General features: G+C 40.4%; 1 protein-coding gene across 1 annotated transcript in view; it reads right to left on the minus strand.

Annotated features, from left to right (window-relative positions):
- Positions 1–11,732, minus strand: part of LOC109031143 (alpha-N-acetylgalactosaminidase) — a 95,690-nt gene extending 83,958 nt beyond the window's left edge. The window contains exons 1-2 of the mRNA XM_019042490.2: positions 11,568–11,732; positions 11,295–11,363 (exon numbers count right to left, since the gene is read on the minus strand). The gene's annotated coding sequence lies outside the window, so the exon portion shown is untranslated. The remainder of the gene's footprint in view (positions 1–11,294; positions 11,364–11,567) is intronic.
- Between the last annotated feature and the right edge of the window lie 2,138 nt (positions 11,733–13,870).

A 13,870-nucleotide genomic window follows, 5' to 3' on the forward strand; every position in this document is an offset into this window, starting at 1 on the left:
TAGGTTTGTAGGCGCCAGTGCGCCGCCGCTCCGCTTTGTGTTAGGCTCTAACAATTAAGGGGAGCAGGGATTAATGAAAGCCGGGTAGAATCTGTTTCAACAGGACCACACGGAGAAAAATCTTTGGCTTTATGAACCAATTGGTGCGGTCCATATGGAGCACCACTAACAGTCGTAAATGAATAATTATTCTCAGTCTGTGAACCGTTCTAAGGTATATATACCATCTTTACGGTATATGTGCTATTATTACATGTTGCCTTTACTACTATTAGTGGTTTCCATATGAACCACTGATTGGTTTGTAAGCCATAGCTTTTTCTCAGTGCACGCCAATAACGGGACTTGTCCCTGGGACCTATCGACCTTAAGTCAGATTCGCTACTACTGGGCCAATCAGGCTGGCGAATTCCTACTCTTCAGATAAAAGAATCAAGATTGTGGATCTTCTGTCTCCTTACTTTGAAATCCATAAAGTTGTTACATTGACAAAAGATTGTTCATGTTGTTGTTTTTCTGTTTTATTCCCGCGAAGATAGATCTTTACTTTGCTTTACATCGCCCGATCAAAGTATACGCCCGCCTTTCGTCCTTAAGATGAAACAAAAAGTGACCGCGGGGATAGCGCGCAGAACTTGATACGCGAAAGTTCCAGGGCGATAAATCGCGTTGATTTACAGCAGTCCGCCGCTCCTGGAATCGGCTTTGCCTTCCGGACTCCCAGCATCTCCGGGCGAAAGGAGAAAATGGCAGTTAAAACCGCGTATCTACGACGGGAGCCTCGTGTGTAAACACAGTTCGTCTCGGCGGCTGAACGTGATAAATGATCGAGAATCGAAATTTCCCCACTTGGAACTATGTAAAAGAATCGATAAGTTAGATAAACCCTGACAATCGATCTTTTTGTACAGGTTTAAATGACGGATCATTCGATTCATCGCGAGGCGCAACACGCCGCTGAGCGTGGTGGGATGATTTATCGTCGTTTTATGGTTCGTCTTGGCCTCCCGCGGACGCGGCTCGCCGAAAATCTAAATCCTGTCACGCCAACTCGCTTTACGACCTTGAGCAAGGATATTAGCTTCAATTCCAGAAAAGAGAGGTTTCCTATCACGCAGGTTTCGTTTTTCAGAGAAACGCCGCCTACTGAAATTGTAGCGCTCACTTTCGGCCTGAGGGGCGCGCTTGCCGAAATGAGGGATCCGGTTGTGACTGTGCGTTTCCGCACAATGCGACAACATTGAATTCGGAATCTGGAGCAGAACTTACGAAATTTAAAATTGAGTAGTTCGTTCCAGAGCACAGAGGCGTTTTCTACTGATTCATTAAATTTTAACCGTTTTATACCACATTTTTTTATTATTTTGATTTTTGATTTAACTTTAGCAGACTGCACGTTCCTGCAGTTTAATAAACTGGATCAAAACGGGATCGAAATTTCACCTGAAACTCTACAAAACTCATTTGACCAAGCATTTAATACGTGACCGCTCGGTAACTTCAAAACGGAGACATCGATTCCTTAGCGTGGACGAGTATTTGAAGAATTCCTTAGATTATCAAAAGTTTTTCCACTGAGCATCATGCGATAAATTTGAGAAAAATTCTATTCGATCCAAATTGATCCAACATTGTACAACATCCATTTGACCAAGCATTTTATATAAAATCGTCCGCAAAACTCAAAATATTGACTTAAGGATTCCAGGCCATGGAGGGGTGTTGTACGAATTCATCAGATTCCAGTCATTTTATACAGTTTTGTTAGATGAAATTGCGATTAACTATTGATCAAAATTTCATCTGATTCTATTTGATTTCACATTTTGCGAGCAATGAATCATTAAAGACGAAAAATTTGATTGAATTTTCATTAAAATTAATTGGACGCTCGCAGATATTCTGGATTATATTCCGACTTTGCTCGATACCAGTAACTTATCATGAATCAACATCACATTTTACAGTATTGTCAGAATTTCTCGAATTAAATAAGTGAAATTACATGAATATTTAAGAATTTGACGTAAATTTGGACAACTTTGACAATGTTTGATATTAGCATAGTTATTCAGAGCTCAATGTACTCGGAGATGTAATGAAATTGAATGCTTAATATTGTCAAGTTGCGAAGCAATCTTTACAATGTTCAAAACTGCGGTATAGCAAGCGCATTCCGCCGTGCGAGGTAAAAACTGCGCGAATCAACATAGTTGACAGGGCATTTGTCGACTGTTTTTATCTCATGATGTGGGTGGCATGACTTGTCCGCATCCCACGTATGATATTTTAGTCCAGTTCCCAGTTGGGGATTAACTTTTCATATTTTTAATCCGTCCGGATAAATAACGTCCGTAAGTAAAAACACGTCCACGAGAAGGCGGGCAGATTTTACATTAAGCACTCGAGGAGAGTGAGGTAGACTGTCGTGCTAAGGAAGAACGCCGTATGAGCCTTCAGACGTTGCCAAGTTTCCTTCGATAAAGACCAAATTTATCAGGAAAATTGTGAATGTTCTTTCCCAAAATTTTCAGACAATTTTGCGCGCAATTTAATTTAAAATATCTAAAAATTTCAAGGATTAATATGCATGAATGTCGTCAAAAATGTATGTTTAATCAAGTGAAATTTGGCAACTCTCGAATGTTCATGCGGCGTTTATCCTTAGCACGGCAGTATAGAAATGCCTGTCAAAGATGGAGGAGGATTCGACCCTACCCGACGCTTGTAATCTGAAAATTTGAGAAGCAAAAGAGAAGGAGAGAGAAAAATAAATGAACTAATTTTTAAATTTTTCCTCAGAATGAAAGGGGGAGGAGGTACGGTAAAGCGGGCTTAATTTATGGATACCTAGAGGAGTCTGACAATTGGAGGGGGGAGGGGGGCGCTCAAAAAATCGGGGAAAACATCTGGCGTTCTTTATGCATAGTCTCAAAGATCTTGATGAATCCGTCATCTTGGCTGATCAAGATTTAAAATATTTGTCAAGATTATCAGTCGGTTGACTGCCTTGCACACAGGTAGGTACTTTAGCACCAAGTTAAGCAGAAAAGCACCGACTTTTTCGGCTTAGTTCATAGGCGGAATTCCCGCTTTAGACTCTCGTATCCGAATAAATGCTTTGACTCATGTTCCCACGTACGTACACTTGACTTTTTTTTTGCTAAACTCGGTCTATTAATAGTAATGAAATAAACTTCTCTAACCTTTAATATTCCAGAGTATTATTTATTAAAAGTAACTCCAATATGACGGGAATTTTACATAAGGAAGGAATTGTTGTGATTCAATCACTTGGTCACGTACAGTCTTAACCTCAGCTTAGATGAAAGCACAAATCATAGCGTGCAACGCGTAACATGGAGAGTTACAAAAAAACATGTTTCCAGGGTAAATCTTGTAATCGCTCTACGGTTAGTGGACTTGTGCTCATCACAAACGGCTGGAGCATGAAATCAGACAGTAGCTGGCAGTTCATCACCCGAATCTTAGTTTTTAACGTAAAGTCGTTGAGTCGAAACAACTTGAATCGATTTTTTGTATCATGAAGTTGTAAGTTCATTGAAAACTTTCCAAAGCACCGAAGACTGTTCATTTTATACCGACGAGCGATTGAGCAAATTTTCAATGAAAAAAAGAATTTTCACATTCACATCACAGCCCGATTTGGTCAAATCTACAAAAAAAAAATTGTTGGTAAATCATCCGCGCTACAATGATAACTGCGGGCCGATTATTGAAATTAATCTGTAATTAATATGTTCAGTTCAAAAGGGAAACAGTTATTAGTGATTAACAATTATAAATTCCGTTTCCATAAAAAATGCACAAAGTCCACAAAACATTGAGCGGTGGTGCTGTGCAAATAGTAAATGTAAAAGTTACTTAAAGTTGGACGAGTTTAAAAACCTCCTCGGGGAGCCATCAGACCATAATCACGTTGAGAAAAGTGACTCTGACCTGCGTAGAGAAAAATTCAGTAACGGAGTGAAGATTCGAGCCACTGACGATGCACATATCTGTGAGCCTCCACGGAAAATTATGTCATTTTTAGATTGTTTTATTTGTACTGACTAGGTCACAAAACGTGACCGTTCCTTGTTTCCCTGATTTATAAACATGAATAGGAACAAATATATTGTTTTTTCTATAAAAGAAAAATAAAGGATTAAAAAGAAAAAAGATTGTGTTGCTTCTCGGCGATTCCATAGCGAGGCACGGTTGCCGAATTTACTAATATCTTCCTTTAACGTTAGGAGTGACCAAGGTCCATTGGGACCGAACTCGATCGGGAGCAAAGTCCACCGGGACCCAACTCGGTTATCCAATCACCGACACGGGACCCAACTCGGACGTTGCCGTGACAGGAAGCACGTGTTATTGTTAATGGTTATGTTCCCCAGAAAGCAATACAATTATGATGATGGTGGAAACACCTCATTTGAGGTACCTCAAACACCTCACCATCGTGATGTATGGGGGAAGGTCCTCGCGGATGCATTCAAAGAACTTAGTGAAGATTCTTGTACCGAAGAAATAGAACAAATAGTGTCTGCTGCCATCAAAGCAATGGCAGAACAAAAGGCGAAATTAAACAAGAATCGAACCTGAAAGGACCAGACGGTTTTTATAAATAATGCTACAAAGAGGCACTTCAAAATCAAGAATAAAATACAGATGTTCATACTGATAAACAAAACATAATTACTGAGAGCGGAATGCTGCCGCCCATACCAAAACGCTCAACTCCAATCACACCGATATAAACTATAAATAGTACTATTCTATTCTGTTCCAAAAAATACTAATTACCATAACGCTTCATTTTTTTCAGTTTGGCTTCTCAGCAGTATGACACAATCATTTCGAGAATAGTTTATTTCCTTAGGAAAATACACTCAAGTTATAAGGGCTAATGATGTTCTGCGTTTGTTCTACGATACAACATCTTGTAAAAAAAAAAATTGAAAAAATCTAAAATAGAGTTGTGGCGGTTTTGCTTTGAACGGCAGAATGAGGGTCAAATTCAGAAAGTAATGGTAAAAAAATGAAGTAAACAAAAAAAGTACAGATCTAATGAGGAATGCTTACAATTGTATGGTATAAATAAAAAAAATCTATAGATAAATTCAATGCGTTAGAATAATGCAATGCTATTATGCAAAAAACTGATTCCATTATACCGTGGAGACCATTGACTTGACAACCAAGTTTTGAGCTAGGAGAGGACTAAGTAGCACGCGGGGATATTTTCCAAGGGAGAGGATGGTCGGGAAACCCAACCCCCAGCCTTAGTCATGGTTGAAATATGAGTCGTAATGAAATCATTATTAATGACCATGAAATCAGAATATTGCGTGAAAATATTTGTGAGCGGGATAATCGGTTATGAAACATTGGCGTCAATTCGCGAGGAGGTCAATATGATTTACGGGTGAGAGAACCTGAGTGAAGAGTACGTTCATGTGAACTCGGCAATGACGGGGACGAGATAGAGTGCGTTAATATCTCAAGAGAATTCGCACTCAATGGACTGGTTTTATGAGCGAGCGGAATTTTGATTTTCGAGACGTTTGCATGGGTTGCTTTGGAGGCATTTCCGTGGAGTTCCCCGGACTTGAATGCAAATCATGACTGAAAATTCAGCGACCAGCCTCCTGATTCTCATGCAAGAAAAATTTTATGGGTGAGTACAGACCGTTTTTGCATAATTTAGTCGGGAATCATATTGTTAGTGGCTTCCTGTCTGATTGGTCGTTCGCATTTTTTTTAATCCTTCTGAACTGAACACATCGAATATGAACAAACTACGGTAAGGTTCGCGATCCAAATGAACGCGTATTTTTTTTAAATCGGAGAGAAACCTAACCAATTTTACAACAGACATGTAATATGGACATTTAACAGGCATATTTTTCAGAATAGATGGAGCTAACGGATGGTAGCTGAGAGAATATCTACTTCACCGGTGTATATTTTTTCTTCTCCTTCTTTCTAGTGTCTATATTTTGTTTTAAAAAATAGTCTTCTCTAAAAATACACTTTTACGAGAGAATTTCCGGATACAACTCCAACAAGTTAGCTGCACAGCTCCAATTCGGGTTTACCGAGTTCAAATCATCTAACCTTTTTTATTTCAGTGCATAAGGAGATTATCAATTACGGCACTAAACATCCTTCGTACACAATCCTCGTGCACATCATTCTTTGAGGACATATTTACTGATGAAGCCGTGACATTTTCAGCGGCTTTTTCGAGTGCGTGGAAGAAAAGGTGCTGTTGGAAAGTTAGTGCCCAAAAACAGACACCTATGCGTCATGGCTCCGAGAGACTCCGGCGACATTAAAATATTCACAGGTCCAAATTTGGCACTCGGATTTGCAGCCTGCGTTGATTTCGGTGATGAATTCGAGATGATTACATCGCCGAAAGGGGCCGGAACAGAGACAACAGAGGCTCTAGGACACTCACTGTGATGCAACTGACGTAACTGGAAGAGCGAATATTTGAGAGAGTAGAGAGTGCTAATCAATCTTTTTACTGATCTCATTTCAAAATGAACACACAGTTAAAAATGTCCGTGTTTCGTGTTACTCTAAGTTACTTTTATGTGTCAGATCAACCCGAAGGACTTGGTTTCTCAACACAATGTTGGGTTAAAAATCTGCGACCTCGTTAGAAGTTAGTAAGTAGGCATCAGGATCGATTTTGGATCACATCAGGGATAATCTGGTGCGGCAGTCACTCTTAAGTTGCGACCTCTACGTATGGGGTGGAAAACTAGAGTACATATAAGTTCGGCGCAGGATACTCTCTTCATGATCCGATGTCTTTCTTAGTAACCTACGGTTTGGGTCGCTTAACACAAATATTTGGTCGATTTGACGCGGGGAATACTAACACTAAAAAAATCAACCAACAGCTTGTGTTATTTCGCGTTTCACTTCCATTATTAACACAAGATTTTTGTGACTTTTTTTTACATTGTGCACTGTCTTGTGACGCAGTTCTCGATGCAATATAAACAACACAAATTTTCCTAAATCCCTATTTGTCCTCTTATTGAACGTAACTTTGAAAGCAGAATAAGAGTCAAGATGTTGGATGGTGATTGTTATTTGGTTCGTTCATCATATCCTATATCGCCATATCCTATATCCATATCACCTATTTATCCTCTTATTGAACGTAACTTTGAAAGCAGAATATGAGTCAAGATGTTGGACGGTGATTGTTATTTGGTTCGTTCTTCATAAAATCCCTTTCACTGGGCGACGCACAGTGGATTGAGTCAATTAGGGAGGTCGGACTAGAGTACCTGTATAGCGAGAGTATGGACAGATGTGAAACTCCGAAAATCCATCAGGCCTTCACCGATGCTTCTGCGAATAAAGTTAGGGCCCAGAAATGCAGCCAACCTATGAATTTCAATTATCCAGAACGATTTACTAATACTATTGTTACGAACCGCCGTTTATTAAGCACGTGTTTGACCCAGTTTTTGCATAAATTTACTCAATTTTGCGGAAGAACGCTCATTTCTGTACATTCTTGGCCATCATGGTTAGAATTGGAATCTGCAGACTGGCAGTGAAATTTTGTGCGTTCGAAGTTGGTTAGAAGGGTGGCTGCACTTTTGGGCCCTAAGCCCTCCATGAAGCGATCTGTCCATACTCTCGCTATACAGGTACTCTAGGTCGGACATGAAATATTTGATTGAAACTGCAAATTTTGATACTTGTTTCGTCATATTTTCAACTTAAAGGGGTGCTTCTGGAAGAAAATTTCACGCGGAGACCAGTGGAACTACTTTTAGAACCTCAAAATTTTATATTAACTCCGTTTCTATGCGTTTCAAGTTTCCAAATTTTGTCCGATCTCTTCCATAGCCTCGATACAGAGTGCGACTGCTAGTTCTACCCGCGTGGACACATCCGCGGCTTCCGCGGTTTCGTTGAATTTGCGGAAAAATTGACGGCGAGCGGACAATGCGGAGACTTCCCTGCCGATGACAGCCGGACCGATCGCAAGTTTGAAAAATGAGCGAGGAAGCATCGGGGCACTTATTCCTTCCTCGGATGGCGGAAAACAATGCGCGATTAATAACAGCGACGAAAGGACCCAAACACGGAGCCTCGTCTTCCAGCTAATTCCCCGTTTCCTTCTGCGGCGGCGGTGTGGCTCCTCCAATTTTTCTCCGACGCCTAATTGCACTATATCATACTCCCTGGATACCGGCCCGGCCCGGCGTCCGATCGCCAGCGCCGGCTAATTATACACCCGGCCTCGCTCATCACTCCGTGTCTCCGCGCTTCCGGGTTCCGGACAATGGGTCACCACCGCTTGTCACAGAATCGGATTTTCATCGTAGAATCTCCAGAAACTAAATTAAGTTCACATACTGATTGCGGTAGACACACGAGTCGTAAAGACAGTAGGTTGGAATTTTTTTGCCGACCTGCGTTAAAATCAGCATAAAGCTGAAAATCGCATTACAGAGGGTAAAAGCTCGTTCGAGCGCAATTTTCCCTCCAAGAGATGCTCTGTTTGGTGCAATACTAGTTACAACGATTCAGGAGGGCAACAGTGACGTGGCGTGCTTTGCGATACATCGATTGGACACCATTTTGCAATTTGGAACTATGAATTCTAGCCCGGTTTAAAAACAACGTATGTGCCGTTAGTTTCCCTATGCACATAAGTGTTTTTCCAGAGGAGCCAGAATTTATAGTTCCAAATTGCAAAATGCAGTCCGATTGTTCTGCCATTAAACCTATGGTAAAGAATCGATTATGAAGGTGTTCGCTGCGAACACCCCGATTATCGATCCTTTTCCATACGTTTAAATGGCATAACAATCGATATTTCGCAAAACACGCCACGCCACCGAAGTGCAACTGTAGACGCGTTTCGAGTCTAATTGGACCCACCCACCATCAGTGCAGCGCAGCCTCCTGAATATTCTGCTACCGAGCTGGAAGAACTCGTGAAAACCAGCCCGAGGCTTGGGCGAGCGGTCGCAAAATTTTATTTACCTCGCACTGCACTCAGAGAGAAGGTGTCGTCATGAGCTGTGAGCAGGGTGTTTCATATACCTACTGCCAGGCAAACGTCGTTTGAGCCTTTAGACGTAACTAAGTTTCTTTTGAAAAACCACACACTTTCAAGAAAATGCGTAAATATTTTTCTGCCAATTTTTAAGAGAATTCTGTTCGTAATTTGATCTAAAAGGTCTGAATTAAATTCCAAGGAGAAATATTCATAACTTTCTTCTGGAATAAATATTTTCTAGGAGGAAGTTTGGTAACATTCAAATGCTCATACAGTGTTTTTCCTTGGTAGGAGAGTAGACGCCATCATTTGCTTAAAGTGACCCTTCTTTCAGTTCTGGGAACTGCATCCTTGATTCATGCAACCAGGCAACCTAGCTTTCAAACTGACCCAAACCTAGAGAAAAAGTTTGGTTGCATAGACCGAGTATACTAGTATATATAGTTTTTCCTTCGCACGGTATAAATGTGAACGTCTACTAGTCACAAAAACTTCTATGCATAAATGTCAAATCAGCCCCTAACCCCAACCCAGTGGACCGGTTTTGAAATTAGGTCGAAAACGTGCCGAATGACCTTGCACGGTAGATAACATTGGAAGATAGAACTTCGTCGATAAGGATCATTTTGCGAAGAAGCGATGAAGCTTTAGTGAGCGCGACGGGGCTTTTAGATCCAAATACTCGGCTCTAATTTGCATTTTGCGATGGAGTGAACTCAGGTCTCAAGTATCAAAACCCTTTAATATAAGTTTCAGATTTTGATGACATAATCAGCGCGAAGAAAGTTAATCGTGAATCCATTCACGAACGAGCATAATTTAAGCAAAAATAATTGTAAATCATTGTCTAAGGGCCCCAACATTCACTGACTCAATTGGACGTATTTCCGCCAAACGAAACTATGTGTATTATGACGTGAGCCCTGTTATGCGTATATTCTTATGGGTCTCAGGGCTCGTGTCTAAATTCACATAGTTCTGTTTGGCAGAAATCCTTCCAATTCGTGGGACCGTTCGCCCACTCCCATGACCATAAAATTCCCGAGCTCGCGCGTGTGAGCACACCTGCTTCGAGACGAAGAAACGACTTCCGAAATTCACAAACAAACGAAACCGTTTTTTGTCAAACTACATACAATGACGTAAATTAATCGGAGCTTTAGAAGTGCACTGGAAAAAAAACACATTGGATCTAGAGTCCAGACTCTTAAAAACATCGACAAGAAAAAGTACTCTTGATTCAATCAGAATCTAGCTTAAATCAAGAACCAAGCCTCTTAATTTGAGCAGATTTCCTCTTGATTTAAGCTTAATTCTGATTTCATCAAGAGTATTATTTCTTGTCAATGTTTTCATGAGCCTGGACTCTAGATCCAATGTGGTTTTATTTCCAGTGTGTTGTAAACGAAATACCAAAATCTTAATTTTACAATTTTTAAGTTTTGCTTGAAACGTCTCCGAAATATATGTTTCAAACCGACTTTTAGCCTGCTTTAAATAATTCATCCCTTTTTTGATGCAAGGGCTCAAATAATTCGGGCTCTAGTTAGGCTCTGGTGGCGCCCTTGCACTTGCATCAGAGGGGTGACGAATTATTAAAACTATACGAACGTTATTTGGAAGCATCGTATTTTTCGTGCTCATTAAACATGCTTCACAAACGAGAAAAATACATTCGCATTTGGAGCCGAGTGAAAAAAAAAATTCTGAATTGTAAAAATGTTTTAGTGTGCGTGTTGCATTCCCAGCCCCTCAGATCGTATTCCATATTTATCATGAATTTCACAGTCTCACTAAATTGCACTAAATATTTCACGGAAATTATCAAATTTCTTAAGTTTCTTTCATTTCAAGCAACTCTGGTTGTAAATCCTATTGCGCTTAATATCCATATCTTAAGACTAACATCAATTTGGCAGGGATAATGGTAATGTTACTCGATGAAATCCCAGCACGAAGAATCGGCAAAAAGGAATGTATTTAATACATATAAAAATGCCAATGGAGGTTGTAAAGAGAAATATATTTTTTCTTTCTGTTTGCTTAAGTATCCAGCATTTCAATAAAATTCTGATATGACATGAAAGCCTCGAACCGTTTTATGCTCATTAAATTTGGACACCTTGCCAAAATCAGACGATGGCGAATTATTTTAAAATGTTAAACTCAGTGGATATTCGCATGTAATGTGCATTCTGAAAGGAGATAGAGAGACAGGGAACATAAACTAATAAAAACTTACCCCAAAAAAAGGAGAGATGCGACAAAATCCTTCTGCAAAGAGAATTATCCAAACCAGATCCTCGAGTAGCTGTCACAGAAATTAACGATATTTTAACATTCACAAGCACTGAACCAAAGGTAGAAATTTACCAAAATTTTGAAAGAAAGTAGCTTTAACTGATGTGAATTAAACAGAGAAAAAAATAAGGGAAAAATTTTCAAGCTGATAATTTTGGGATCCTAGCGGATGAAATTTTGGAGGAGCGGAGAAAATGAAGAGTGGAAAACTTACACTGTAGGGGTTAAATGACTACTTTCCGATTAGCTCGGGTCAGACGAAACGAACGATTGGAGTGATTTTGAAGGGAAAAAATGTTTGGAAAGGATTGTTTATTTTCACAAGCATGCTGGCCGGCAGAACGGACGGGCGCGCCACTGAAAACCACTGATCGAGCACACTGATCGACTAAGAGTCGGGCAGACTGATTCTGGCTGATTCACTCCGGCGCCAGGGGACGGGGGACGAGGGGGGTCGGGATAGCCCCCACTCGAAAGCGCACCGCGGCGAAACCAGCGCGCGAGACAACTGTGCGCTCCTATCACCAGTGCGCTCCCCAAGTTCTCCAAAGGTGGTCACTAAGTTCCGGGGACGTTTGTGCAGGATAAAAACGCAACATGAAACATTTCCAAAAAAACAGGTTAATTATTGGGATGGATTCAGTTCATTGAAGACTTTTGGCAACGTTCTGCAGGCAGCAAGCGCTCTAGTTTTTAAAGTTATCTACAGTTCAACTTATTTGAACTTTTTACAAAATGTCTTGTCTTTCACTTTTCATTGTTTCTTCGAACGGACCGACTGAGTCGCTAGAAGTTTTAAGGATTCTACGTGCAAAATAATAATACACTCCGCGAAAATAGTAACAGCGTCACTTTTACTTGACTTTCTTTCGAAAGTACTCCGCGAGAATCATTTTGCTGGTCTGCCAACGAAAGCAATTGCCAGGCCAGGCGAACACAGAAATTCGTGTGAAGGAAATTTGAAGTTGTTCAGTTCTTATTTGAAAGAATTACGGTGCGCAATCACTTAAAGGAGGTAAATCGGCACTTGGCACATGTACAGATTTTTGAAACGAAAAAAGGGGGAAAAAAGAAAAAACAGAAAGAGAGGAGGAGACCTAAACGAAAATTATCTACCGTGTTTTGATGGTTCGTTTCTTTCAAATGATGGAAAAAAGGGGTGGATAAGGTTAAAGAAGGGTAACAACCGCAAATTGGAACAAGAAGAATTGAGAGGAGAGTATCTGCGTGAGGATACTTTTAAAAACCAACGCCCAAACTGATCAAAATATGTGTGTTCTTGTGGAACTTTTGGTTGATACATGAAGTAAAAGCCAAACTAATCTAAATCTTGTGTTAATTTTGGTACATTTTGCGGTGAATTTAGCGAAAAAAGCAATGAGTGGAGAGACTGGGAAACCGTTGACCGAAAGCTTTGGTTATTTTGTTTTTTACTTGCCGTGTTAACCAACTTTTGTGTTGAGTTTCCACTCTGTGCAGCTCATGATAGTAAGAATACATTTCTATTAGTATTCTGTTCAGATAATCAGCTATCCCTTCTACTTGATAACGTGCAGTGGGATCATTAATAAAAGGGAATTCATCTACCGAAAAACTGGACGTATTTATGCTAAAAGGATGCAAACCATACGCACACAGGACCTTCTAGTATGTCCCTTAGCGAGCAGACTTTTTGTTTCCGAAATACTTAATTCCCTCTCGCTAAACTGTGCCCCTATAATTACGCAATACATGTCTGCCAATGGCAAAATAACCAGATACTTCGGCGGTAATTTTGGTGTCTGACTTCAAAACAAGCACTTCCTGACAGACGTATACATTTTGGACTGGTTTGTGTTCTTTTTGAACTATTAGGTCCTCTTTGCTGCCCACCACACCATTCTACCAGAGAGCAATCATGCGGTCGATATAGTGGAGTAGCAGCGATGGTTATCGGTTCTACAATCGGCAACGGAATAATTTTTCGCGCTCGTCAACACAGCTCTTCCGGATTCCGTCAAAACAAACGGGTTCAACGGGTCATTAGTTCACGATACAGTTGCGCAAAAACGACTCATGACGTCATTGGTACCTTCACATGAATAGTTCAGTTGCGCTGGGTGTAGGATCGTCGTTTGACAATCGGATATCATAATATTGTAGCAAAAATACACACGTGCATCCAATTGAAGTTCTCATGCTAAATAGATCAACTAAGTATCAAACTTCGGAAAACAGGGTAATGGTTACTATCCACCGCAGTGCTACGTACCATTGTTTCTTCCAACTCTTTTTTACCAAACAGTGTATAAATGCGTTCAAAATAGACTACTATGCATTGGGGTTCGAAGTTCGATCGGAACCCAATTCAGAAGATGGATGTAAAAAAATTCCTATCACATTCAAAATCACGTCTAGAACTTTGTCGCCATCTTGTTGGTTTACATTGGGCCAACTTCGGGGCTCCATGATAGCCGACCAATCAGAGAGCGGCACACTTTTTCGTAGTAAAAGGATTGAGATGGCGATACTCTCCCG

Source organism: Bemisia tabaci, chromosome 3, assembly GCF_918797505.1.
Source record: "Bemisia tabaci chromosome 3, PGI_BMITA_v3".
NCBI classification, from domain to species: Eukaryota; Metazoa; Arthropoda; class Insecta; order Hemiptera; family Aleyrodidae; genus Bemisia; species Bemisia tabaci.